Source organism: Cryptomeria japonica, chromosome 7, assembly GCF_030272615.1.
Source record: "Cryptomeria japonica chromosome 7, Sugi_1.0, whole genome shotgun sequence".
NCBI lineage: Eukaryota > Viridiplantae > Streptophyta > Pinopsida > Cupressales > Cupressaceae > Cryptomeria > Cryptomeria japonica.
In genome coordinates this window covers 783,881,426-783,906,542 of record NC_081411.1, presented here as the reverse complement: position 1 = coordinate 783,906,542, position 25,117 = coordinate 783,881,426, and positions in this window count along the sequence as shown.

The following is a 25,117-nucleotide window of genomic DNA, read 5'->3' as shown; positions in this document are numbered from 1 at the left end:
ATGAGAAAAAGAAGATAAAGCATTTAAAATGCTTGAAGACTTTGAGGGAAACCATTAAAGGCTTGAAGACTTTAAGGAAAACCATTAAAGTCTTAAGAAGATTATAGAAGGAAGCCATCAAGTTTGAAGACTTTAAAGCCATCAAGTTTGAATACTTTAAGGGAAACCATTAAAGGTTTCAAGTGGGTGAGGATAAATAGGATTTTAAATAAATAATTTATTTAAAATAGTTGTGCAACTTGCTTTTGTAGGAAAATACAAGTGGGTGGAGGATAAAGGTGATTTAAATAAATGATTTATTTAAAATAATTGTGCAACTTGCTTTTGTAGGAAAATACAAGTGGGTGGAGGATAAAGGTGATTTAAATAAATGATTTATTTATTTAAATGTGAGAGGTGGGATTTTGGGGGATTTAAATAAATATTAATTTATTTAAATGTGAGAGGTGGGATTTAATTAAATAAATATGATTTATTTATTTAATTAATGGTCTGAATTTGGTTAAGTGAATTAAATCAAATAAATTGAATAATTTATTTAATTAATAGGAGAAGAGGGTTAAGATGAATTAATTAAATATATTAATTTAATTAATTATTAATTGATGGTTAAATAATCAAATAAATACTAAGTATTCATTTAATTAAGTGGACAGATTTATGTGACTACATTTGCCCCTCTTTGAGACGGTGCGGTTTATCGCGTCGTTTCAAAGAAAGAAAAATAGGTGTGAAGAAATGCCCCATAAAATGTAAATTTAATGGGTGGTATGCCCCCTCGAGGGATGGGCCGAATTTTTTTGAAAAATCGGGCGATCTCTCGAAAAAGAATGAAAAGCGGAGGGGAGGTAGAATAGAAGAAATTAGAACTAATGATGAAAGAATGGGAGAAAATGGAGTGAATATGAAGAAACAACAAGCCAACGAGTACCCTGAGGTCATGCAAGAGATACATAGCAGATGTAGTGTGGGGTTTGGATTGATGCTATACAATTGATCAAAATTGTTTGGACAATCTGGTGCAATCGGTTTAATTGCCCCGGTCAAGTCAAAGCATGACAGTTGATGTCAGTTGGTCGCTTGAACATGATAAAGTCTGAGTAAGTGAATCAAAGTGACTTGATGGTGACTTAGACAATTGATGTAATTGCCCGATGAAGTCAAGGTATATGAAGCAAAATACTCGTTGAGACGTAGACAATTGATGTAATTGTCTGTTGGATTGTGTTTGATTGGTTGATCAATTGATAGTGTGTGCATGTGATGGATGGTTGTGGGGAATCATGGCAGCCCCGTTGAGACTAGGTCATTATGATAAATGCCTGATGTAGTCTAGGATTACCATGATCGATTACCTGTTGAGACCCGAAGATACTTGATCAGAGTATCTGTTGATAGTCTAGGTGTGTGTGAGTCGAGGTACCTGTGCAGAGAGAGTAACTTGTTTGGCTTATTGGATGACTTAGCATAGGAAACACAATCCCTCCTATTTAGAGATGGATGGTGATGAACATGGCTTGATTAAGTTGATTAGGACACGATGTAGGGTATGTGATGGTGATGATCAAGATAAGGAGGGTGAGGGGGGATTTGATGTTAGATAGAAGAAATGGAGGACTAGGACCGAGTCCTATGGAAGAAGATGAGTAAAATAGAGTATGCATTATTATGACTATGTATGCATGATATGCAGCTATTATGAATGTATGGATGGGTGGAATGCAACGAAATGCAATATATACAGATGAGATGGAATGACGATCCATGGTGCTTTATTTTTCATCATTGAGCTTTAAAATGTTGTAAGAAAATACAAGCAACTTGACATAAAGATTCAAGATGACCAGAGTATTTCTTACATGGATTTTGATATAGCAAGTTAATACAAGCAACTTGATATAATGGATCAAGTTGACCTTAGTATTGCTTGCGGAACAGACAAGGATTATCTCCTTTCGTGCATGACTTGGATCGTCCTCCTTGATCTTAGGTTGATCAAATCCTGAGACAAGTGCATACCGTAATAAGAGATAAAACCTTTATCCAGTTTGGATGAGGAGGAACCAAAGAATGAGCATTGTACCTGTAAACAAACAATATATACATAAAGAATAAAGAATAAGGATCCTTGGTAATGGTTCATGCTCATATGGTCGAGATATACGCTGTAGTCAGCAAGCCGTAGTGATCTATGACTGCATTTGGCATAAGATCACGTAGCTTGGTGAACTTCCCACGTAGACACCATTAGTACATGCCCCAGAACTTCATCGGAAATAATGCGCAAACGATACAAAACAATGCTGAAAGATCCCGATACAGATAAACAAATGATTGTACTCATAAATCAACCAAGTATTTGACAGCCTAACAGAATTTTCTTGTCAAAGAAAACATCATCTTGTCTTTGTTTTGGTAAGGAAGGATGCATCCTTGTTTTAAAGACAGTTTTGGATTGTTGATGTGGATTGTGTGGTTGTTTGGTAAATGGTCATTGTGTGAGTAGTTTGTCGCAATGTTTGTTTTGGTATCTGCATGGATGAGTATGTACAAGGTGTTGCCATGTTTTTGTGTGATTTTTCAATGGTTTTGTCGATGTTTTTGGATTTTGAATTGTTTTGAATGTTTTTGGTATTTTTGCGAGATATTTTTGAATGTTTTTGGATTTTGCGAGACATTTTTGAATGTTTTTGTATTTTGCGAGACATTTTTGAATGTTTTTATATTTTCTTCAGGACATTTTCTGAATGTTTTTTGGTATTTTCTGAGACATTTTTGAATGTTTTTGTATTTTGCGAGACATTTTTGAATGTTTTTGCCAATGAATCACCAGTAATGTAGAATCCACTTCCATCATCTAGATTGTAAGGGCATTGCCCCCAAGTTGGACATGATTTATGAAAAAGCGGGATGCCAGATGCATGAAGTACTTTCTTGGATTACAGATCAAATAACAAGCCATGGTTAGATGGATGGATGTGTGTATGTATGAATGTGATCGCAACGAGCCTGAAAGATACTGGAGCCATTGCCTTTATGAGTGGTGCCTGTTTGCCAGGTTTTCACCATCGTTCTTACCCAAGGTGCCACCGGAGTGGTTGTTCACCGTTTGGATGCATGATTTTTCTTTACTTTTTTGAATGTTTTTGTATTTTCTTTAGGACATTTTTCTGAATGTTTTTCGTATTTTCTTTAGGACATTTTTCTGAATGTTTTTGGTATTTTCTGATAGGCAGGGGAGCCTGATGCTCTATACAGCTTATGTGTAAAACCGTTTGAGGTGCATGCTGTTGATTGGATCTGTGAGCGGTTCTCCGTCTGATGTAGCCAACTGATATGCCCCGGACCCAAATACAGCAGTGACAACATATGGGCCTAGCCAATTTGATTCAAACTTGCCTTGATGTTCTCTGTTTGGTTGGTTGCGAGGATTCTCTCGAAGAACAAGATCACCTACCTCAAATGTACGAGGTCTAACTCGGTGATTGTAGCTTCTACTCATGCGCTGCTGATAGGCTTTGAGATGGTTGTATGCAGCTTGTCGCTTCTCATCAAGTAACTCTAAGTCCTGAAGACGGGATACTCTGTAGGCTTCATCACCGATGAGATTATGCAAGGAAACTCGTAAGGATGGTATCTCGACCTCAATAGGTAAGATAGCTTCAGCACCATAGACCAATGAATAAGGAGTTGCACCTGTAGGGGTTCGAATGCTAGTTCGATATGCCCATAATGCTGGATTCAATTGAACATGCCAATCACGACCGGCATCATTGACTGTCTTCTTTAGGATTCTCAATATGTTTTTATTGGATGCTTCGGCCTGACCATTGCCTTGTGGGTAATAGGGAGTGGAAAAGCGGTGTTGGATATGAAATTTCTCACAAAGCTCACGAACATCCTGATTTTTGAAAGGAAGACCGTTATCTGTGACAATGGACATGGGCACACCATACCGGCAGATGATGTAATTGAGGATGAATGAGGCGATCTGCTTGCCGGTGACTTGGGTAAGTGGAACAGCTTCGATCCACTTGGTGAAATATTCGGTGGCGGTAATAATGAATTTATGGCCATTGGATGAAGATGGATGGATTTTACCCACAAGGTCAAGGCCCCATTGACAAAAAGGCCATGGTGTTGTGATTGGTTGTAGTTCCTGTGCTGGTGCATGTATCAGGTCGCCATGAACTTGACATTTTTTGCACTTCCTGACAAAGTAGTAGGAATCCTTTTCCATAGATGGCCAATAGTATCCAGCTCGCATGATCTTCTTGGCTAGTGATGGACCACTTGAGTGAGTCCCGCAAATTCCTTCATGTACCTCTTCCAAAGCCTTTGTTATCTCACCTTGTTCTAGACATCGAAGGAGAGTACCATCAAGACCGCGTCGGTATAGGGTTTCGGCAATAATGGTATATCGAGCAGTTTGGCGAATGAAGGTTTTACGTTGGTTATTTGATTGGTTGGGAGGAAGGGTGTGATCGCGGAGATAGGTGTAGAACTCACCGTACCATGGGGATTCAGAACCAACAAGGCGACATATCATTTCAGATTCGGGGATATCATAAGCGGGGATCCAAAGTTGTTCTACCAAGAACTCGTAGCGTGTTGAATTTTGTGGAAGATCTAGTAGAGATGCGATGGTAGCCATAGCGTCAGCAGCTCGATTCTGATCTCTTGGTATCTGCTCAAAAGTGATAGTAGTGAATGATGTCTTTAGACTGTCCACCATTTGCTTATATGGCATGAGTTTATCATCTTTGGTCTGATATTCATCTGTTGCTTGTCGAATGACTAGTTGGGAATCGCCATATACTTGTAGTTCTTGTAATTTCCATTGTACGGCTAATCTGAGTCCTGTGATCAAGGCCTCATACTCTGCTATGTTGTTTGTGCATGGAAATGTGAGCCTGTAAGACTTCGGGATGCTATCACCTTGAGGTGTGATAAACAGAATGCCTGCCCCCGAGCCATGCCTAGTGTATGAACCATCAAAATATAGTTTCCATGGCTGTGCTTCTGTGATCATGAATATCTCTTCATCTGGAAAATTGGAAATGAGAGGATGATCGCCTATGAGTGGTGCATCGGCCAACTGATCTGCAATAACTTGCCCTTTGATAGCCTTACGGTCCACATACTCAATATCAAATTCACTTAGAATCATCACCCATTTGGCTAAGCGACCTGTCAATGCTGCTTTGTTAAGTAAATACTTGAGTGGATCAATCTTTGCAATGAGTTGCACCTTGTGTGTTAACAGATAGTGCCTCAGTTTAGTGGCTGCCAAGATTACTGCTAGGCAAGCTCGCTCAATAGGTGTGTAATTGAGTTCATAGCCCACAAGTGTGCGAGAGATGTAGTAAATAGCACACTCTTTTCCTTCTGCATTATGTTGTGCCAGTAGTACACCTAATGCTGTACTTGTCGCTGAGATGTAAAGTAACAACGGTCTACTTGGATCTGGTGGCATCAACAATGGTGGATTCATGAGATAGTCTTTAAGCACCTGAAATGCTTGCTGGCATCGGGCATCCCACTGAAAGCGGATGTTCTTGTGTAGCAGGTGTGTGAATGGGTGACACTTATCAGCCAATTGTGCAATGAATCTGCGGATAGATTGAAGCCGTCCTTGTAGTGTTCTTAGCTGACTGATATTCTTTGGAGGTGGCATGTCCATGATTGCTTTAACCTTTGCTGGGTCGACCTCAATACCTTTGCTTGAGACAATGTATCCTAGAAGTTTCCCGGAGGTCACTCCAAAGACACATTTCTTTGGGTTGAGTCGAACATGGTATTGTTCCAGTCTATCAAAGATTTGATCTAAGATATGGAGATGTCCTTCTCTTGTGAGTGATTTTGCTAGTAAATCATCCACATAATCTTCCATCATAGTATGCATCATGTCATGGAAGATGGTGGTCATTACTCTTTGATAGGTCGCTCCTGCATTCTTTAGACCAAAAGGCATTACATTCCAGCAGTATGTGCCCCATGGACATGTGAAGGCTGTCTTATGTTGATCCTCTGGTGCGATCTTTATTTGATTGTATCCTGAAAAGCCATCCATGAGTGAAAGCATGGCATGTCCTGCTGTCAAATCTACTATGATGTTGATATTCGGTAGGGGAAAGTCATCCTTAGGACATGCCTTATTTAGATCTCTGAAGTCAGTACAAATGCAGATGCCCCCTTTTGGTTTGCCGACAGGCACAATATTGGAGATCCATTCTGCATAATCAATTGGTCTAATGAAACCAACATCCAGGAGTTTCTTGAGTTCTGTTTTGACTAGCACGGCAATCTGAGGATGCATCTTACGAAGCTTCTGCTTGATAGGTTTGGCTCCTTTTGCTACTGTGAGATGATGCATGACTAAATTAGGATCAAGCCCAGGCATGTCTGCATATGACCATGCAAAGTTGATCTGACGCTGTTGGAAGAACTCTATAAATTGAGGTTGTTCCTCTGGAGTGAGAAGAGATGCCAGATGTATGATATGAGGGTTTTCAGGAGTCCCCACATTGTATTCTTTGGTCTCCTCAATGAAGATCGTTGATCGTTCCTGTTGTGCATTAGCAGGGAGAATGTCAAACCCTTCATCCTCAGGCGCCTCAGAGAGGTTTTCACCGTTGGATACGCTCTTTCTTTTTACTTTTATTGGATCAAACAGTGCCACAGTGTGGTTTTCACTGGAAGATCCATGTTTTAATGTTATATTTTTGCAGCTGAAGGGTTTGGCATCCGCCCCGAAGTATGCTGCGCTATTAAGTTCAATGGCGAATCCAGCTTTGTGATCCCCGCTTGGTAGATTATCCCTTAATTCCAAAAAGTCAATGATAGCCTCATCATTTTGGAAGAGGTCAAGACATGGGGGATTTGGTTGGTTCCATTCAATGAGTTCAGGGTGGATAATGGGCATTACTTCATCGATTAAGTTAAGTGCGGGAGATGTATCAGTGAGGGTTAAGACAGTGTGGTGAAGGTCGTTGATGGTACTCTCCCTGTCAGAATCAGGCGTAGGATGAGACGTAGGGTCTGTGGAAGATGTTTCCAGCTCAGGTACCCAAGTGGTCTTTATCTGTGCTTCTCCGTAAACAGGGATGTCTTTGCGGGGTGGAGGTGGTGATGTGTCTTCCTCATCTGAAGTGTTAAGTTGCACTGAATCGAATTCCCACTCATGTGAGTCGGTCTCTGAATCACTCTCCAGCATCCGATTGCTATACCATACTGGGATGTCTTTGGAATTAAACACGGCAGGTGTGATTGGTTTATGTATCCTTGTAGTGATCGGTGTTGCAGGAATTGTGATGGGGTTTAATGGATTTGTCACTGGAAGTATCGGTAATGGTGACTCAGTGGCTTCTGCTGGAACTACTGGTGCCATAGATGCTGCTGCGGGTTCCAATATAGTTGCTGCTACAAATGGTGTTGCTGAGAGGATTACTGGTTCGTTTGATGGGATGTTTGGTATTGTAGATGGTTGTGGTGGGTTTGTGAGCCTCGATGGGGCAGTGACAATATTGCTTGATGGTGCTTTGATTATGAAAGGTGTCCTCTTTACAGTAGGTGGGCAAAATGGTTTGCTGGGTTTTCCTTTGAATCTGAGTTTAGGAAGGATCTCTTTTTCAAAGCCAAGGCCTGTATTACCTTTGGGCTTGAATTCTGGTAGTAGAGGTTCGTGTCGTCCTTGTTTGCAGTATCCCAAAGCACTCTGACCATCATATCCCATTCTTTGCATAATGAGGAGGCCTTTGCCATATTGTTCCGTAGGAAGTGTAACTTGCGGTTTGTCAGTGGTGATGGGATCTTTATAGATCCAGTCCGCCAGGTCCTCATCTTGTGTCTCTTCCTCTTGACTCTTTCCAAGAATGAAAGGCGTTAAGGCACATGGAGGCGTGATTAGTGGTTGCTGGAGCAACTGCTGTGGTTTACCATGTGTTCTAGGAGAAGTGGGCATTTGTCCCACACAAAAGAGCTGACTCAAGTTGTATTCTCCAGGACCTTCCTCTGCGATTTTCATCTTAAGCTTTTCTTGCTTGGGTATAGGGGTGTTTGAACTATCAAGAGAGGCGGGATTTACATATGATGTGGAGGAAATGGCTTCCCTATTATTAGGAACAGTAATTTCTGGTTGATGGCTGATATTATGGCAAAATGCAAAGGGATTTGCATCGCCCAGGATTGTGATCTCTGCACCATTATGTGGGAACTTGATACATTGATGGTAGGTAGATGGAACAGCTTGCATGGCATGTATCCAAGGTCTCCCTAATAATAGATTATATGGCAGAGGAAGGTCCAGAACCTGACAAATGATATGCTTTACCACAGGGCCCACTCGGATTGGTAGTACCACAGCTCCTTTGGATGAACGCTCTGCATCATCATAGGCTTTGATGGTGATCTTCTTACGAGGATCCACTGATTCTATTGCATATCCCAATGCTGTGACCAACTGTAGTGTGCAAATGTTTAGGCCTGCTCCATTATCGATCAAGACTCGCTTGATCCTGTGTTGGTTGACAAAGCCTTCAATGTGGAGTGAGGCGTTATGAGGTTGTTGGAAAGAAGAGTTGTCGCTTTCAGAAAAAGTGAGACAAGGTGATGACTTTAGATTTCCAACCATGGCTTGAAATTGGTCTGTATTCAAGTTTGCAGGGACTGACGCCTCTTGGAGTGCTTGATCCAAGATAGTTTTATGAGATGGTGACAGGCGTAGTAGTTCTAAAATGGATATGAGCGCAGGGGTTTTGTCTAATTGTTCCACAAGATTGTACTGCTTTGGGATGGAGGTGGTGCCTTGTGGAGCTGCCTTGATGGTAACTTTGCCGCGACGCGTAACAACATTGCAATTTGAGGTGGGATTTTTGAAGGTGATAGTTGCAATTTGTTCACTGGCATCATACAGGTGATTGACAGTGTAGTTATACGCAGCTTGCGTATAATCAGTGGTATCTGGACCTCGTCTGGAAGTGGAAGGACCCCTTTGATCTTGTGATGGAAGTGGATTCTTGAACATCTGATGATCATTATTGGTTGTTTTTGGGTCATGCCCTTCAATTTCAATTTCACGTCGGGTTCACCAAATGATGCTCTGCAAAAAGGATTAGAAAATCTGTTTGATGGCAACACACACAAGAGCACAAGAAACAAACGTTAGTGTTAGCAACAAAAGATTATCCTAAACAGGCATATCAAGAGAGATATTAAGCATGAAATAGAAAGCATATAAACATAGAATGAAATAGCTAATCAAGATGCTCATAGTTGCTCCTCCCTTGTTCCTCTCCTCTCCAAGTCCCAAATGAGTGTAGCTCTCAGCTTTTAGCACTAGCCATGGATGCCATATGGAGATTCAAGATGGTTGAATATGATAAGAAAATACTATGCAAGAGTAGATAGTGATGCTATGAAAAAGCTCTATGCTAATGCCAGTATAACAACAATACTCTAAAATGCTTCTCCTCTTTGTTTGAGGAGAAGGGTTCTATTTATAGAAGAAATGGGGAAATGAAGGGTTAAGATTGAATGGTTTAATCAAGGGCCAAGTTTGAAAGTTGGGGATCCATGTGCACAATTGGCACCAATAAAATGGTGACAAGTGTCAACATAGGATTGGGTTGAGAGAAGAGGTTGGAGGCATTAAAGGCCTGAGAAGACCTCATGGTTATCTAGAAGATAAGGGTCAAGTCTAAATTAGGATTACCCACTGGATTAGGAGTTAATGCAAGGATAAACCTTTGTGCAAATGATTAAGAGATAATCATGGTCAAAGCATTAAAGGCTTGATGAGACCCTTGGGTTGGGTAGAGGTTGAGTCAAAACAAATGTTTTAACCATGTGGGAGGGTTTGAGGTAACCATTAATGGTTATTGGAGACTTTGGGGATTAAGTGGTTGAAGGTTGAAAGCCTTCAATGGTTATCAAAGACTTTGAGCCATTTAGTGGTTGAAGGTTGGAAGCTTTCAAAGGTTATCCAAGACTTTGAGGGTTAATTTGTTGAACACACAAAGCATTAATTGCTTTTCAAAGACTTTGGAGTCTTTGAGAAGTGACTCCAATTTGCTTAGGAATGTGACAATATTTAGGGGATGGATTAGGCTAATTAGGAAGGGTTTAGAAGAATCTAGAAGGGGTTTAGGCATACAAGTGGATTTTGTAGGAAAATGCAAGTGGGAGAAATTTTGGTATTTTCAATTAAAATAAAATCATTTATTTCAATTAAATGGTGTAAGTTGAATTTGGATAAATATTTAAATAAATATTAATTTATTTAAATGAGAAAAAGAAGATAAAGCATTTAAAATGCTTGAAGACTTTGAGGGAAACCATTAAAGGCTTGAAGACTTTAAGGAAAACCATTAAAGTCTTAAGAAGATTATAGAAGGAAGCCATCAAGTTTGAAGACTTTAAAGCCATCAAGTTTGAATACTTTAAGGGAAACCATTAAAGGTTTCAAGTGGGTGAGGATAAATAGGATTTTAAATAAATAATTTATTTAAAATAGTTGTGCAACTTGCTTTTGTAGGAAAATACAAGTGGGTGGAGGATAAAGGTGATTTAAATAAATGATTTATTTAAAATAATTGTGCAACTTGCTTTTGTAGGAAAATACAAGTGGGTGGAGGATAAAGGTGATTTAAATAAATGATTTATTTATTTAAATGTGAGAGGTGGGATTTTGGGGGATTTAAATAAATATTAATTTATTTAAATGTGAGAGGTGGGATTTAATTAAATAAATATGATTTATTTATTTAATTAATGGTCTGAATTTGGTTAAGTGAATTAAATCAAATAAATTGAATAATTTATTTAATTAATAGGAGAAGAGGGTTAAGATGAATTAATTAAATATATTAATTTAATTAATTATTAATTGATGGTTAAATAATCAAATAAATACTAAGTATTCATTTAATTAAGTGGACAGATTTATGTGACTACACAAACTATATGAGGAAATCAAAAAGAAAGAAGAGTTTGAAGCACTATTAGCCAGAAGGTTACCAAGAGGCAAAGCTAAGTATAAGGGAAAGTTACCTTTAAAATGTTTTAACTATGATAGAATAGAACATATGGCTTCTAACTATCCTAACAAGGAATCTAGTGAAAAGAGAGACTACTGAGATGATAGACAAAAAGACAACCAATACAGAGGACACCGAGACTTCAGAAGGAAAGATAGAAAGACATGCCTAGTAGCTGATGAGGAATCCAATGATGATAAATCTGGTGAGACAGAGATAGAGGAAGTTGTTAAATTAGAAGACTATGATGGAGGATATGTAAGATTCGGTAATGATGCACCTTGTCCAGTGAGAGGTAAAGGATCCATAACACTTCTTGACAATGCTAAATGTGATGATGTATAATGGGTTGAAGGTTTGAAATACAATTTGTTGAGTGTAGCACAGCGAAACAATACAGGATACCAAATAGAATTTCAGAAGGGATGTGTCAAAGTTCATGACAAACATGGAAAGCTGGCTACAACCAGGACACAAACAAAAGGTAATACATTTCATCTTGACTCAACTAGGTACAATTGTCTGTATGCTAAAATAGAAGATACCTAGTTATGGTATAAAAGGTTTTGTCATGTAAATTTTGATAACCTGATCAAAATAAGCAAGAAGCACTGAGTAAGAGGTCTACCGAGCTTGGAAAAACCTGAGAATGCAATATGTCAAGGATGCCAGATGGGCAAGATGACAAAGTTAAGCTTTACAAGTAAGTCCTACACTTCTAAAGGAATTTTAGATCTTGTGCACACTGATCTTTGTGGTCCTATAAAAGTTCAAAGTTATTATGGAGATAAATACTTCATATTATTTGTGGATGATTACTCAAGGATGATGTTGGTTATGTTTTTAAAAGAGAAATCAGTAGCCTTTCAAATGTTCAAATGGTATAAGGCTAGAGTTGAAATGTCTAAGATCTGATAGAGGAGGAGAATTTATTTCTGATGAATTTAACCTATTTTGCAATGATCATGGTATAAAGAGACAAGTGTCTGCACCAAGAACACCTTAGCAAAATGGGATTGTTGAAAGAAGAAACAGATCAATTGTAGATTGTGCTAGAACCCTGATGATAGAAAAGAGGGTACCTCAAACATTTTGGAGAGAAGCAATCAACACTGCAGTTTACACCCTGAACTGAGTACAACTAAAGAAAGGAACTTTCAAGACACTGTATGAAATATGGTATGACAAGAAACCTAATGTAAGTTATTTTAAGATATTTGGAAGTAGATGTTATGTTCACAAAGATGACAGAAATGGAAAGTTTGATAAGAAAAAGCGAGGAAGGAACATTTCTTGGTTATTCTTCTAGAAGAAAAGCATTTAAATGTCTGATCAAATCTTCTAACAAAATAGTAGAAAGTGCAAATGTGAAAATTAATGAATTTGCAGAAAGGAATGATGAAGGAAATTCCAAAGAACCAGAAAATTATGAAGAATTTGTTTATGTTCAACCGAGAAATCCTACTGAGAAAGTTGATGAAGAAAATGAAGATAATACTCAGTTACCGAGTGATGGAGAAGATCATATAGATCCTACCGAGCCTATATTATCCAAGTATGTTAGAAGAAATCATGCTTCAAGTCAAATTATAGGAGATAAGGATGATCTAGTAATGACAAGAAACAAACTGAGACAAAACACATGTCTGATATCTGAATTTGAACCAAGGATAGTAAACGAAGCATTTAGTAATGAAGATTGGATAAATGCTATGACAAAAGAGATTGAACAAATCAAGAAGAATGAAACATGGACACTGGTCCCAAGACCAAAAGAGAAAAATGTAATCGGTACAAAGTGGATTTTCAAAAACAAGCTAAATGAAAAAGGAGAGGTCATTCGGAATAAAACAAGACTAGTTTGCAAAGGCTATGCTCAAGAAGAAGGAATTGATTATGGTGAGACTTTTGCACTTGTGGCAAGACTTGAAGGAGTGAGAACATTGTTGGCATATGTTGCTTACAAAAATTTCAAGGTATATCAAATGGATGTTAAATCTGCATTTTTAAATGGTATATTAGAAGAAGAAGTTTATATTGAACAACCTGAAGGATTTATTGAAGACAAGAATAAAGATCAGGTATGTAAGTGGAACAAAACATTATATGGTTTAAAGGAAGCACCTAGAGCATGGTATGAAAGACTGCACTCTTATTTGATCAAGATTGGATTTATAAGGACAAGCAAAAACAACAACATGTATATGAAAAATGATGAAAACAATGGTATACTACTTTCAACCATATTTGTTGATGATATTATTTTTTGTGGAAATGACTCCCTATGCAAGAACTTTGGAAATGAAATGTGCAAAGAATTTGAGATGTCATGAATCGGTGAAATAAAGTATTTTATAGGTTTACAAATACTGCAAATGAAAAATGAGATTTTCATTACTCAATCCAAGTATATAAAGGAAATCTTGAAGAAATTTGGAATGGAGGATTCTAAACCTGTAAGTACTCCTATGACTACCAATTGTAAACTATCAAAGAGTGATGAATCTGCATCTGTTGATGAGACACTTTACTGATCTATGATTGGAAAGATACCATGTGTGGTTCACAACAGACTGGATATAACACATGCAGTAGGTATAGTTGCAAGATTTTTTGCAGATCCCAGAGAAACTCATTTGACAACAATCAAGAGAATTTTCAAATACCTGAGAGGCACTGAAGATTATGGTTTAATATATCAAAAAGGGTATGTTTTTGACCTAAAAGTCTATAATGATGCTGATTGGGCAGGAAACATTGATGATAGGAAAAGCACAAGCGGTGGAGATTTCTTTTTGCGAGATAGACTTGTAAGTTGGCTTAAAGAAACAAGGATGCATTTCATAGTCAACAGCTAAAGTTGAATATGTCACAATAGCATTGAATTGTACCAATATAGCATGGACCAAACAACTGTTGGAAGGTATGAATGAGAAAGTTACTAAGCTAGTAACTATATTCTGTGATAATACTAGTGCCATTAACATTTCAAAGAATCAGGTAATGCACTCTAAGACAAAGCATATCTCTATAAAGTATCACTATCTTAGAGAAGAAGTTAAAGAGAAGAAAGTTGTGCTGGAATATATCAGTTCAAAGGAACAAATAGCAGATATATACACAAAGCCACTACCAAGGGACACTTTTGAGTATCTCAGAAGTAAGTTAGGGGTCGTACCTCTATCTAGTACTCACTGATAGAGTTCAGTGAAAGCATCAATTCTATGAATCTAAAGGATAATTCTATGAGTTGATGTTTCTTTACACACTTTAGGAGGTTGCCTAAAAGTTGTGCAAGAAATAATGATTGAAGACAAAGATGCTCTGACTGTGAATGAGACTGCAAGGAAATTACTTCACAAGGAAGAAATCATGAATTAGTTTTTCTTTTTGGCATTGTTGTCAAAGGGGGAGAAGACTAAATGAAGAAGCTGGGAGAAGACTAATGATAGGGGAAGAGGACTTCAGGAGAAGTCAATATAGCAATCTGAATCCAAATCAGTTGGTATTGCCACTTAAAGTTGGTGTTAGCATTTTCACAAAGGGAGATTGTTGGCATTTCTATAAGTTTGTTGGTATGAGGATATTGAGAAGGTTGTTGGAGATTGTTGATATCACTGTGAAAGGATGATTACTGTTCTAATAATATTATTTTATCATTGATGTCAAGCAATTTATCTTCTGATTCAATATGATGTTGCCATATCTTAATGAGTATGTTTTGACAAGTATAAAGATGTTGGTAAGTGACATAGAAAGAATGTGATAATGAAGGGGAATAAAAATTTATTCAATGGGTAACTATTACTGAGTTAGACAATGATGAGATCATGTTGTTTTGATTGTTTTGATATCCTACATATGTTGTTGACTATAAGTTTAATAATATTCTATGTTACCGAGCAAATTGCTAGTCGGTAAACCCTAAGGTTATCACTATCAGTTAAAGAAGGTTGAATGTCTACCAAGTGAAGTTCAGTATTTACTGAGCAACAACTAAGTAATAATAGAATGCATTGGATGGATAAAAGCATTATTAAATGAAGGATGCCAATGTGCTGGAGATGAATAAATGATTGGTATGTTGCGTAAGAAGTTTGTTGAGGATTGATGACATGGAAAATCAAGAGGAAGATCTACAACACAGATTGAACTGCAATAACCTAGCACAAGTTCCAAGGTGAGGTAAAACATTTTTCAGATCGAAGGATACATTGAACCTAGTCAAGTTTGAAGATGTGATGGTTAAAATTGATCATGGGAAATGTGATCAAGGAGATTAAGCAGTTAGAAATTGTTTATAAATAAGGAATTGTTAATGAACAATGTATGTGGTAAAATGTATGCACAATGATGCTACAGTAATGTTTATCAAGCACAGAAGCTTGAAGATTTGATTGAAGAACAAATTGAGAAGCCCAACTAGCCCACCAAGGGACAAGATAAGTCAAATGACAAGATTGTTTTGAGCAAATAGAATCTGGTTTAGCATTTCAGATGTGAAGTTGTAGATATATTTTATTACTATTGTTTATTTTGTAAGTGACAGAAAATCTCTTAATCGAGTGGACTTAACAGTCTTATTTGTAAACCCTCCAAAAAGGTAACATTCTGAATGAGTGTTTGAAATCCTTTGACAAGGTCACGTCTAACAAAGTGCAAGACTCTAATAGGTCTGAGGGAAATCCCTTAACTGGGTCACATCTAGCAATGTATTTATAATCTGTAAATGGATTAGCTTTTAACTGAGCATACTCTAGAAGGGTATATTTCTTAGTGGGTCTGAAATCCCACAGTGGTTTTTCCCTACTTGGGTTTCCATGTTAAATCTGGTGTTAAATGTATTATGATGTCTTAAGTGTATCTATTTATGAGTGTGAATGATTTATAGTCATAGTTGCATATCAGCTAAGGTTACCGAGGTTGAATCTGATAAATATACAGTATTGTGAGTTTTTATGATTCACCCCCCCCCTCATCTACTAACACAAAGGTGCTAAGAAAAGTACATGGTGTCATGGAAGGAACACTCAGTCGACACACATCATGAGGTGAATGTAGTGGAAGGAACACTCACTGGAAAAAGGAAGATGGTAAACAATATGCAAACATTAACCCCCTCATGGCACTTTATAAGTAGTGCATGTACAACAAGGCTCAAGATGTGCAAGAGCCCAAGTAAACAATGCATGATGGCACTTTATCTCAGTGCATTTGCATAAATACAATGCTAGAATGATAATAATATTGGAAATGAAAAGAATAGAAAAAACTGAGACATCCTACTCAAAGAAGAGATCCCAAGACCTGAAAAAACCAAGATATCCACCAGAGTGTAGAAAAGAAAAAAACTGAATAAAATATGCATGGAGAAGAATCTTGGAAGAAAACTCATATGGCTGCAAATTACACAGAACATGCTTTCCAAAAATATAAAATTTTCAAAAAACAGAGGTCGGATGCTCATTCTACATCTCCCAGAGTGTTAAAAAGAGACCTCACTTTGACTAGAAAAAAATATAGTCAAACAGAAAAATTGGAAACAATTACCAACATGACAAGGTCTATCTCAGAACCAGCTTTCCAACGCCTATTCATTTTTGAAAAAAGGACTCCATATGCCCAAGATATGACCAAAAAACCAAACCCCCCTTCAAAACAAGAGGAAGGGGTAGTCTGGTGGCTTTGATGGGCAGAGGTGGCCAGTGGGTGATGCTCTACTAGTGGGTTGGTGGCTGTATCTAAGTGGTGGCTGAGTTGGGTGGTGGTATCTGAGTGGTGGCCGAGCTAGGTGACAGTTTCTAATGGTCGGCAAGGTAGTCACCGACAGTTATAGGGCCGAGCGGAGTGGAGGAGGCCGCAGGGAGGTTGCGGACGTAGGGAGGCTATGGGCGTAGGTAGTGATCGAGGGTTGTAGGGCTAAGTAGAAGAGGCACAGCTTGGGTAGAAGTGGTGGCCAGCAAGGCTCGGGGAGATGTGGCAGCTGACGGGTCAGGAAGCCGCAGGGAGGCGGAGGCCTGGGGGCCGAGAAGCTGGGTTGCCAGAAGGTGGGGGCCGGAGGACGCTCGACGGAGCCCGCTCTGTTAGTGGCACAGACCTTCATTATAGTAGGGGGCCTAATGGTACCCTGCATACTATGGGAAACCCCACCCAAAAAAAAAAAAAAATTTTGCCTAATTAAAAATTTTTAATTTTTTTTCTTTGCCCTATTTTGAGTTTTTTGATTTATTTGAGATTTTTTTTCAAAAAATCAAAATCCAGCCTACATGTCATAAAAAGGCAAAAAAAAAAAATGATTTTTTTTCTTGAACTGCGTGCCAAGGTCGTACACCCTGGATCTGGAAAAAAAAAATACTCCTAGAGGCTTAGGAACCAAAACAGGTCAAATTTTAGATGACCATAGGGGTTTTTGGGCCTTCTGAGCACGATAGTGAGGTCCGTTTTGGCCCAAAGTGCTCAGAAAAAGTCCAATCCCTAAGTACATAAATTTTTTTTTGAAACCCTAGATCTACTTCCAATACAAAAAATCTCTAAACAAGAACAGATAGTTGCAGATCTGATGCTCTGATACCATGTTGGAGTTGAGAAAATACAACACCATAAGAGCCCAAATGATCTCTGCAAGCTGAAAAACCTGTTACAAGGGGAAGCAAGGAAGCAAATCACAGAAGGACCAAATACATGGAAAATATGCTCAAAAGAGGAGAGCTCAATATTCACAAAATGTGTAATGTAAAAAACCTTCTTCTTACAATGAAAAGAAAGAACTCAACCTTTAATAGGTCAAGAAAGCCTAAAAAGGAAAACCTAGGTTTGCACATAATAATTAATAAAAGAATTAATTATTATGCACCTAAAGTTAGCTTAAGTGTAAAAGAGATAAAGGGAACTTAAATAATTAAACAAATATTATTTAATTAATCAAGTAAATACCCAAATACTCTAAAAATTTCCATAGCATAGAGATATAAATAGAAACTAAAATAGAGTTTAACCCATGAATTGTAAAAAATTATTTTTTGTTGTTTATATTCATATTGCCGATTCAATCTTTATGTTAGCAAAAGTTTCTCGATTTTCATTAGATGCCTGTTATTTCACACTTCTAGCATATTTATCAACATCAAGGGCCTTTAACACATGGGGATATTTTTTTACATGTTAAGCTGCCATTTCTTATGTTTCTTCATCCATTTAATCTATATCCTATCTTGCATCTTCAGAGTATACATCCTCAACCATTTTCTTGGCTAGTTCACATGACTCTAGATGAATTTGTTGGCATTTGCATGAAGATTGCATTAATGATATGTTATCTTGCCATTGATGTCAATTAATTGGTAATGATATTGTTGATATTGTTGTAATATTGTTACTGTAACCGGTAGGAAGAATTTATGCAGTGAACCGGTAACCGGTGTAAACCTTATCTATTGTTGTAATCGGTAAACCCTAGCTGTTGTTTTTGATAAACCCTAACCGATTAAGTTTGGTGAATTGGTTATATTTTTTTATGATCTGATGATGAACGGTAATGATTATGACACATATGATTATTGTATGAAGACAATTCTAAGACATTTTGGCAAGCTGTTGTGATGATTTTTATCTAGGGAATGAGAAAATGTATTGCATCTAATGCAAAGCACGTGATGAGTTACTAAGTTTGATGAAGTGGTGATCAAGGAGCGATCAAGGTTTTCTTAATTGATGTGCAGAGATTGCTATGTAATCCAATGGTCATACTTGAACCAATGTGTTTGTAATGTCTATGAGAATTAGGTTTTTGTTGTGTTACCGACCTGATTGATTTGTTTATAAGGTCGATGAAGTTGTTTAGTTTAATGAGTTGGCAAAGAGTGAGCACAGATCAATTGAGTGTCTAGTTGTTGAACTGGATGATGTATCTATAGTTTGAGTAAAGGAAGATAGGAGCATGAAATGGATCTGATCAAGAAAGTGTAGTGTTATTCAAACAAATCAACAAACACCTCTTGTTTTCTAACAATTACCACATAATTGAAATCCCCTAACTGGGTAAGCTCTAACAAGCTTGGTGTTATTCAAACCCTCTAACAAGGTGATCTATTAGATTGGATTTTCAAATCCTCTATCAAGGTTACTCCTTAGAGGTTATTGCTTCTAATAAGGCATTTGTAGTCAGTCCCTTAACCGGGTGATTCCCAATAGGATCAGTTCTTAATAGGACTTTTTGTAAAGCTTTAACAGTCGAGGCTCCTAACAGGGAAAACTCTAGAAGAGTTTAGGAAGTTATCAGGTGAGTCTCATCTCACCGTGGTTTTTACCTATTTTGGTTTCCACATCAAATATATTTGTGTCAAGTTGTGAATGTTTTTGTGGTTATGTTTTCATGGTTGATTTCCTTAACTACTTAACTATTTTGATAAGTCATGATAACCAGAGGCATTGAGAAATGAAGAAGTTGTTTACTCTTAATTTTTTGTAATAGTCAACCATTTTATCCTATGAGTTTTTATCTCGATAGAGATATTACATTGTTAGTTCTAATTTTACTTTGAGAGAATGATTTTTGAGATTGATGTAGTTTGTATCAATTTTTCTATCTACTGATTCAACCCCCCCTCTCAGTAGTTGACTAGATACTTATTCTTTCATCAGACCATCAAATGGTATCAAAGAATTATAGGTCCTCTAAGGTCTAAGCCTAATAGCTTCATGTAAAGATATTGCAGATCATGATGAAGAAGGAAGGTTTGAAGTTTAATAGAGAGAACTATAGGATATCGAGTGACATAATGAAAATTTACATCAAGAGTTTGGGAAGTCAATATTGGGAACATATCAATACTAAGTATGTTGCACCTAATGGGATGTTTATTGATGATCAAAAGAAAGAGCAACAAGAAAATCATCAAGCATTGGAGGCTATTATCAGTTCTTTGTCTGATGCAGAGTATGTAGATGTTCATGGTCTTCAAACTGCATATGAGGTATGGAAAAAACTTGAAGATATTTATAGCGGTGATGAAAATGTTAAGATTGCTAAAGAAGAGAGTCTAAGAGGAATGTTTGATGACATGTGGATGGCTAAAGGTGAGAATATCCAACAGTATGGTCAAAGGATAAAAGAGATAGTCAGTGTAATTAAGAGTGTAGGAGGTAAAGTGGAAGATTCCATAGTGATCAATAAGGTACTGAGAACCCTGCTACCAGTCTACGCTATCTGAGTTGCAGCTATTTAGGAGATGAGGTCCATTGATAAAACTAAGGTAACTCTTGACTCCGTCATTGGAAAGCTTACTACTTTTGAATTAAATGGTTATGATGGTAGTATAAAGAAATAGGAGTCTGCATTTAGAGCTCCTATTTCTAACCCAGCTGTGAGGAAAAGTAGAGATGCCAGTCACAATTATGAATCTAGATCTAGCAAAGAAGCTAATGATGAAGATAGTTTAGTTGAGTTTGAAGCATTATTGGCCAAGAAGTTACCTAGAGGTACAGGTAAATATAGAGTTAAATTACCTTTGAAATGTTTTACATGCAACAAGATTGGACAGATTGCCACTAACTATCCTAATGGTGATAATGAGCACAAACAAGAGAAATTCAAGAAGTACAAGGGTAAAGGTAAAAGAGATTGTCTTATGTTGTTGATGGTGGTATCACTGATGAGGAATCTGGTGGTGATGCTAATGAAGACATTGTGTTTGTATCCATTAAAGAAGAGATGTCATACCATAAGCTATTAGTATCCAGGATGGATAACTCTAATGATTGGATCATTGATAGTGGTTGCTCACATCACATGACCATTGATTAGAGCATGGTTTAAGGTAAGGGAGCTATTTCTCTTAATGGAAAGAGTAGTGCAGATGATATCTATTGGGTTAGAGGTTTAAAGCATAATCTTTTGAGTGTGGCACAACTCAATGATCGAGGATACCCATTGGAATTTAAAAATGGTATGTGCAAAATCTATGGCAATAAAGGTGAACTGATTGCAACCGGGAAGAAAACTAAAGGTAACTTGTTTCACCTTAATCCTAAAGTCAGTAACTGGTAACTATTTAATTGCAAAGATAGATGATAGTTGGCTTTGACATAGGAGATTTTATCATATAAAATTTGATAACATTGTTAAAGTGAGTAAGTCCAAGATAGTGAGTGGTTTGCCTCAGTTAGACAAACTAGTTGATGCTCTGTACAAAGAATGTCAGTTGGGAAAGATGGAATCCTCAAGTTTCAAGAGAAAATCCTTTTCAGCATAACATTTGTTAGATTTGGTTCGTACAGATCTTTGTGGACCAATAAGAACAAAAAGTATTCAAGGTGACATATATTTTATGATATTCACTGATGATTTCTCAAGGATGATGTGGGTCACATTCTTGAAGGATAAGACTAAAGCTTTTGGTAAGTTCAAGGCATTCAGGGCCTTAGCTGAGAAGGAGAGCGATAAGAAGATAAAGTGTCCGAGGACAGATCAAGGCGGCAAATTTACTTATGAAGAATTCACTAGGTATTGTGATGAAAATGGTATCAAACGGTAGCTTTCTGCACCAAGGATATCACAACAGAATGGTATCACAGAGAGAAACAACTAGTTAGTTGTTGAAGCTACTAAGACAATGTTGATATAAGGAGGTGTAGTGAAAACTTTCCGGAGAGAAGCTATCAGCATAGCTGTCTACATTATGAACCGGATTTTGATAAAGAGAGGTAAGGACAAGACTCCTTATGAATATTGGTATGGTAGATCACCTAATTTTAGTTATTTCAGAATATTTGGAAGCAAATTTTTTATTAAGAGAGGTGATTATATTAGCAAATTTGAGGCTAAAAGTGATGAAGGTATATTTCTTAGCTATTCCACCAAGAGTAAGGCCTACAAGTGTTTTAACAACTAGACATGAACAATTATTGAGAGTGTTGATGTTCAAGTGGATGAAAATCCTAAAGTCTCAGAGGAAACTAGTTTAGAGAAAAAGGATGAAGATCCTTGCATTTTGTTTTTGGAACCAGAAACTATGAAATCTGAAACCGACAAACCAAATATTGATGTACCAGCTCAACATAGTAGATAAATTCAAAAGAAGATGATGATAATGAAGAAGATGAACCTAAAGATAATGATCATGTTATTCCAAGAGATGTGAGATTGAATCACAATCCAGATGAACCTAAAGATAATGATCATGTTATTCCAAGAGATGTGAGATTGAATCATAATCCTTAACTGATTATTGGGGATAAGGATGCCGGAGTACTAACCAGAAGAAGAATCAGAGAGAATTCTTGCATGATCTCCACTATTGAATCAAGAACTGCTAACAAAGCATTTGGTGATGATCATTTGGTTAAAGCTATGGAGGAGGAATTAGATCAAATTGAGAAGAACAACACAGGGAACCTAGTACCCAGGCCAATAAATAAAAATGTGATGGGTACTAAGTGGGTATTCAGGAACAAGTTGAATGAATATGGTGTTGTAGTTTGCAGCAATGATCGGCTGATTTACAAAGGTTATGCATAAGAGGAAGGAGAAGACTATGGTGAGACTTTTGCACCAGTGGAAATACTGGAAGGTGTCAAAACTTTACTTGCATTTGCACCACACAAGAAATTCAAGGTATACTAGATGGATGTTAAGTCTGCATTTTTGAATGGGATACTAGAAGAAGAAGTATACATTGAGAAGCCAGATGGTTATGTTCTCACTGATAAGAAAGACATGGTATGCAAATTGCATAAATATTTATATGGATTAAAGAAGGCAGCGAGAGCATGGTATGAAAGGATTCATACACATCTAATGAAGATAGGATTTCTAAGAAATAGTGATGATAGTAACATTTATCTCAAATCTAAAGGAGATAAAATACTAACCAGCGAAGTATTTGTTGATGATATCATATTTGGAGGTAATGATGACATGTGCAATAATTTTGCAGATGAAATGAAAAATAAGTATGAAATGTCTTTAGTGGGAGAAATAAAAATTTTCATAGGCTTGCAAATATAGCAAATGAAGAATGGTATTTTTGTCACACGGTCTAAGTATGTGAAAGAGGTCTTGAAGACATTTGGCTTGAGTGATTGTAAACTAGTTGGGACACCTATGGTTACATGTTGTAAGTTGTCTAAGGAAGATGAGTCCAAATCTGTTGATGAGAAGGAATACAGGTCAATGATTAGGAAATTGCACTATGTTGTTCACAATAGACCAGACATAGCTCATGCAGTTGGCATAGTTTCTAGTTTCCAGAAGAATCCTAAGGGAACACATCTGATAGCAACCAAAATAATTTTTAGATACTTGAAAGGTATTGTTGATTATGGGTTATGGTTTCCATATGAAGGAAATTTTGACTTGAAGGTGTACATAGATGCAGATTGGGCAGGAGATGTTGATGACTAGAAAAGTACAACCGGTGGAGCATTTTTTCTTAGAGGAAGACCTGTTTCATGGAGTAGTAAGAAGTAGAGTTGCACTTCACAATCTACTGTTGAAGCTGAGTATGTTGCAGCTTGCATGAATTGTACACACGCTATATGGATGAGGCACATTTTGGAAGGTTTTAAGATGAAGATTTCAGAACCTATAAATATTTTATGTTATAATACAAGTACCATAAATATTTCCAAGAACCCTAGTTTGCATGCGCGAACCAAGCATATTGAATTGAAGTATCATTTCTTGAGGGAAAAAGTACAAAGTAAAGATGTGATCTTGGAGCATGTTTCTACCAAGGAACAACTTGCAGATATTTTTACTAAACCTTTGCCTAAGACTACTTTTGAGTATCTTAGAAGTCAGTTAAGGGTTGTCCCTATTCATTAAGTCAGTTAAGTATGATGTAGATTACATCAGTCTAGAGCTACTTGCAGAATTTTATAGAAGGATTGGTGAAGAAGTGGATTTATTCCACAAGGGGAGCATCAAGTTGTAGATTGTTGATGATGCACATTGAAATTTGATATTACATATTTTACTTTAAAATAGCATTTCAATCAAAGGGGGAGAAGAATTATGTGATTATGGGAAGGAGAACCAGTGACAAGATGAAGACATGGAGAGCATGGTGAATACTTGGTATGGTAAATACTTGGCAATGTAAACTAGGATTCCTGTTCACAATCACACAACAATCAATGGTATTGATATTTGTATTTCCATCAATGCCAAAGGGGGAGATTGTTGGCATTTGCATGAAGATTGCATTAATGACATGTTATGTTGTCATTTATGTCAATTAACCGGTGATGATATTGTTGTAATATTGTTACTGTAACCGGTAGGAAGAATTTGTGGAGTGAACCAGTAACCAGTGTAAACCTTATCTATTGTTGTAACCGGTAAACCCTACCTATCATTTTTGATAAAACCTAACTAATTAAGTCTACTGATATCTACTGATTCACACCCCCACTCTTAGTAGTTGATCAGATACTTATTCTTTCATCATACCATTAGAATTCTAGTATCATCCAATGGATCCATAAAATGGTTCCTAGAAGCTGTTTGCTTGGAAAAAATCAGATAAAAATCAGAGTTAAAAAAAAACATAACAAATTGTAGAAAAAGAGACACAAATAATTTTTTTTAAAAACTTAAGGGCATTTCCATAGCATAGAGATATAAAGAACAACTAAAATAGAGGTTAACCCATGAATTGTAGAGAATTATTTTTTGTTATTTATATTCATATTGTCGATTCAATCTTTATGTTAGCAAGAGTTTCCTACTTTTTATTTGATGTTCGTTGTTCCACACTTCTAGCATATTCATCAAAATCAAGGGCCTCTAACACATGGGGATATTTTTTGACATGTTCAACTGCCATTTCTTGTGTTTCCTCATCCATATCATCTATATCATGTCTTGCATCTTCACAGTATACATCCTCAGCCATTTTCTTGGCTATTTCATATGACACTGGATGGATTTTAGTACCATCCAATGGATCGATAACATGGTTCCCAGAAGCTGCTTGCGCGAAAAAAATGGGAAAAAAATTCGGAAAAAATTAGAAAAAACCAGATTTAAAAAAAACATAACAATATTTAGAAAAACAGAGAAAAACTATTTTAAAAAAAAA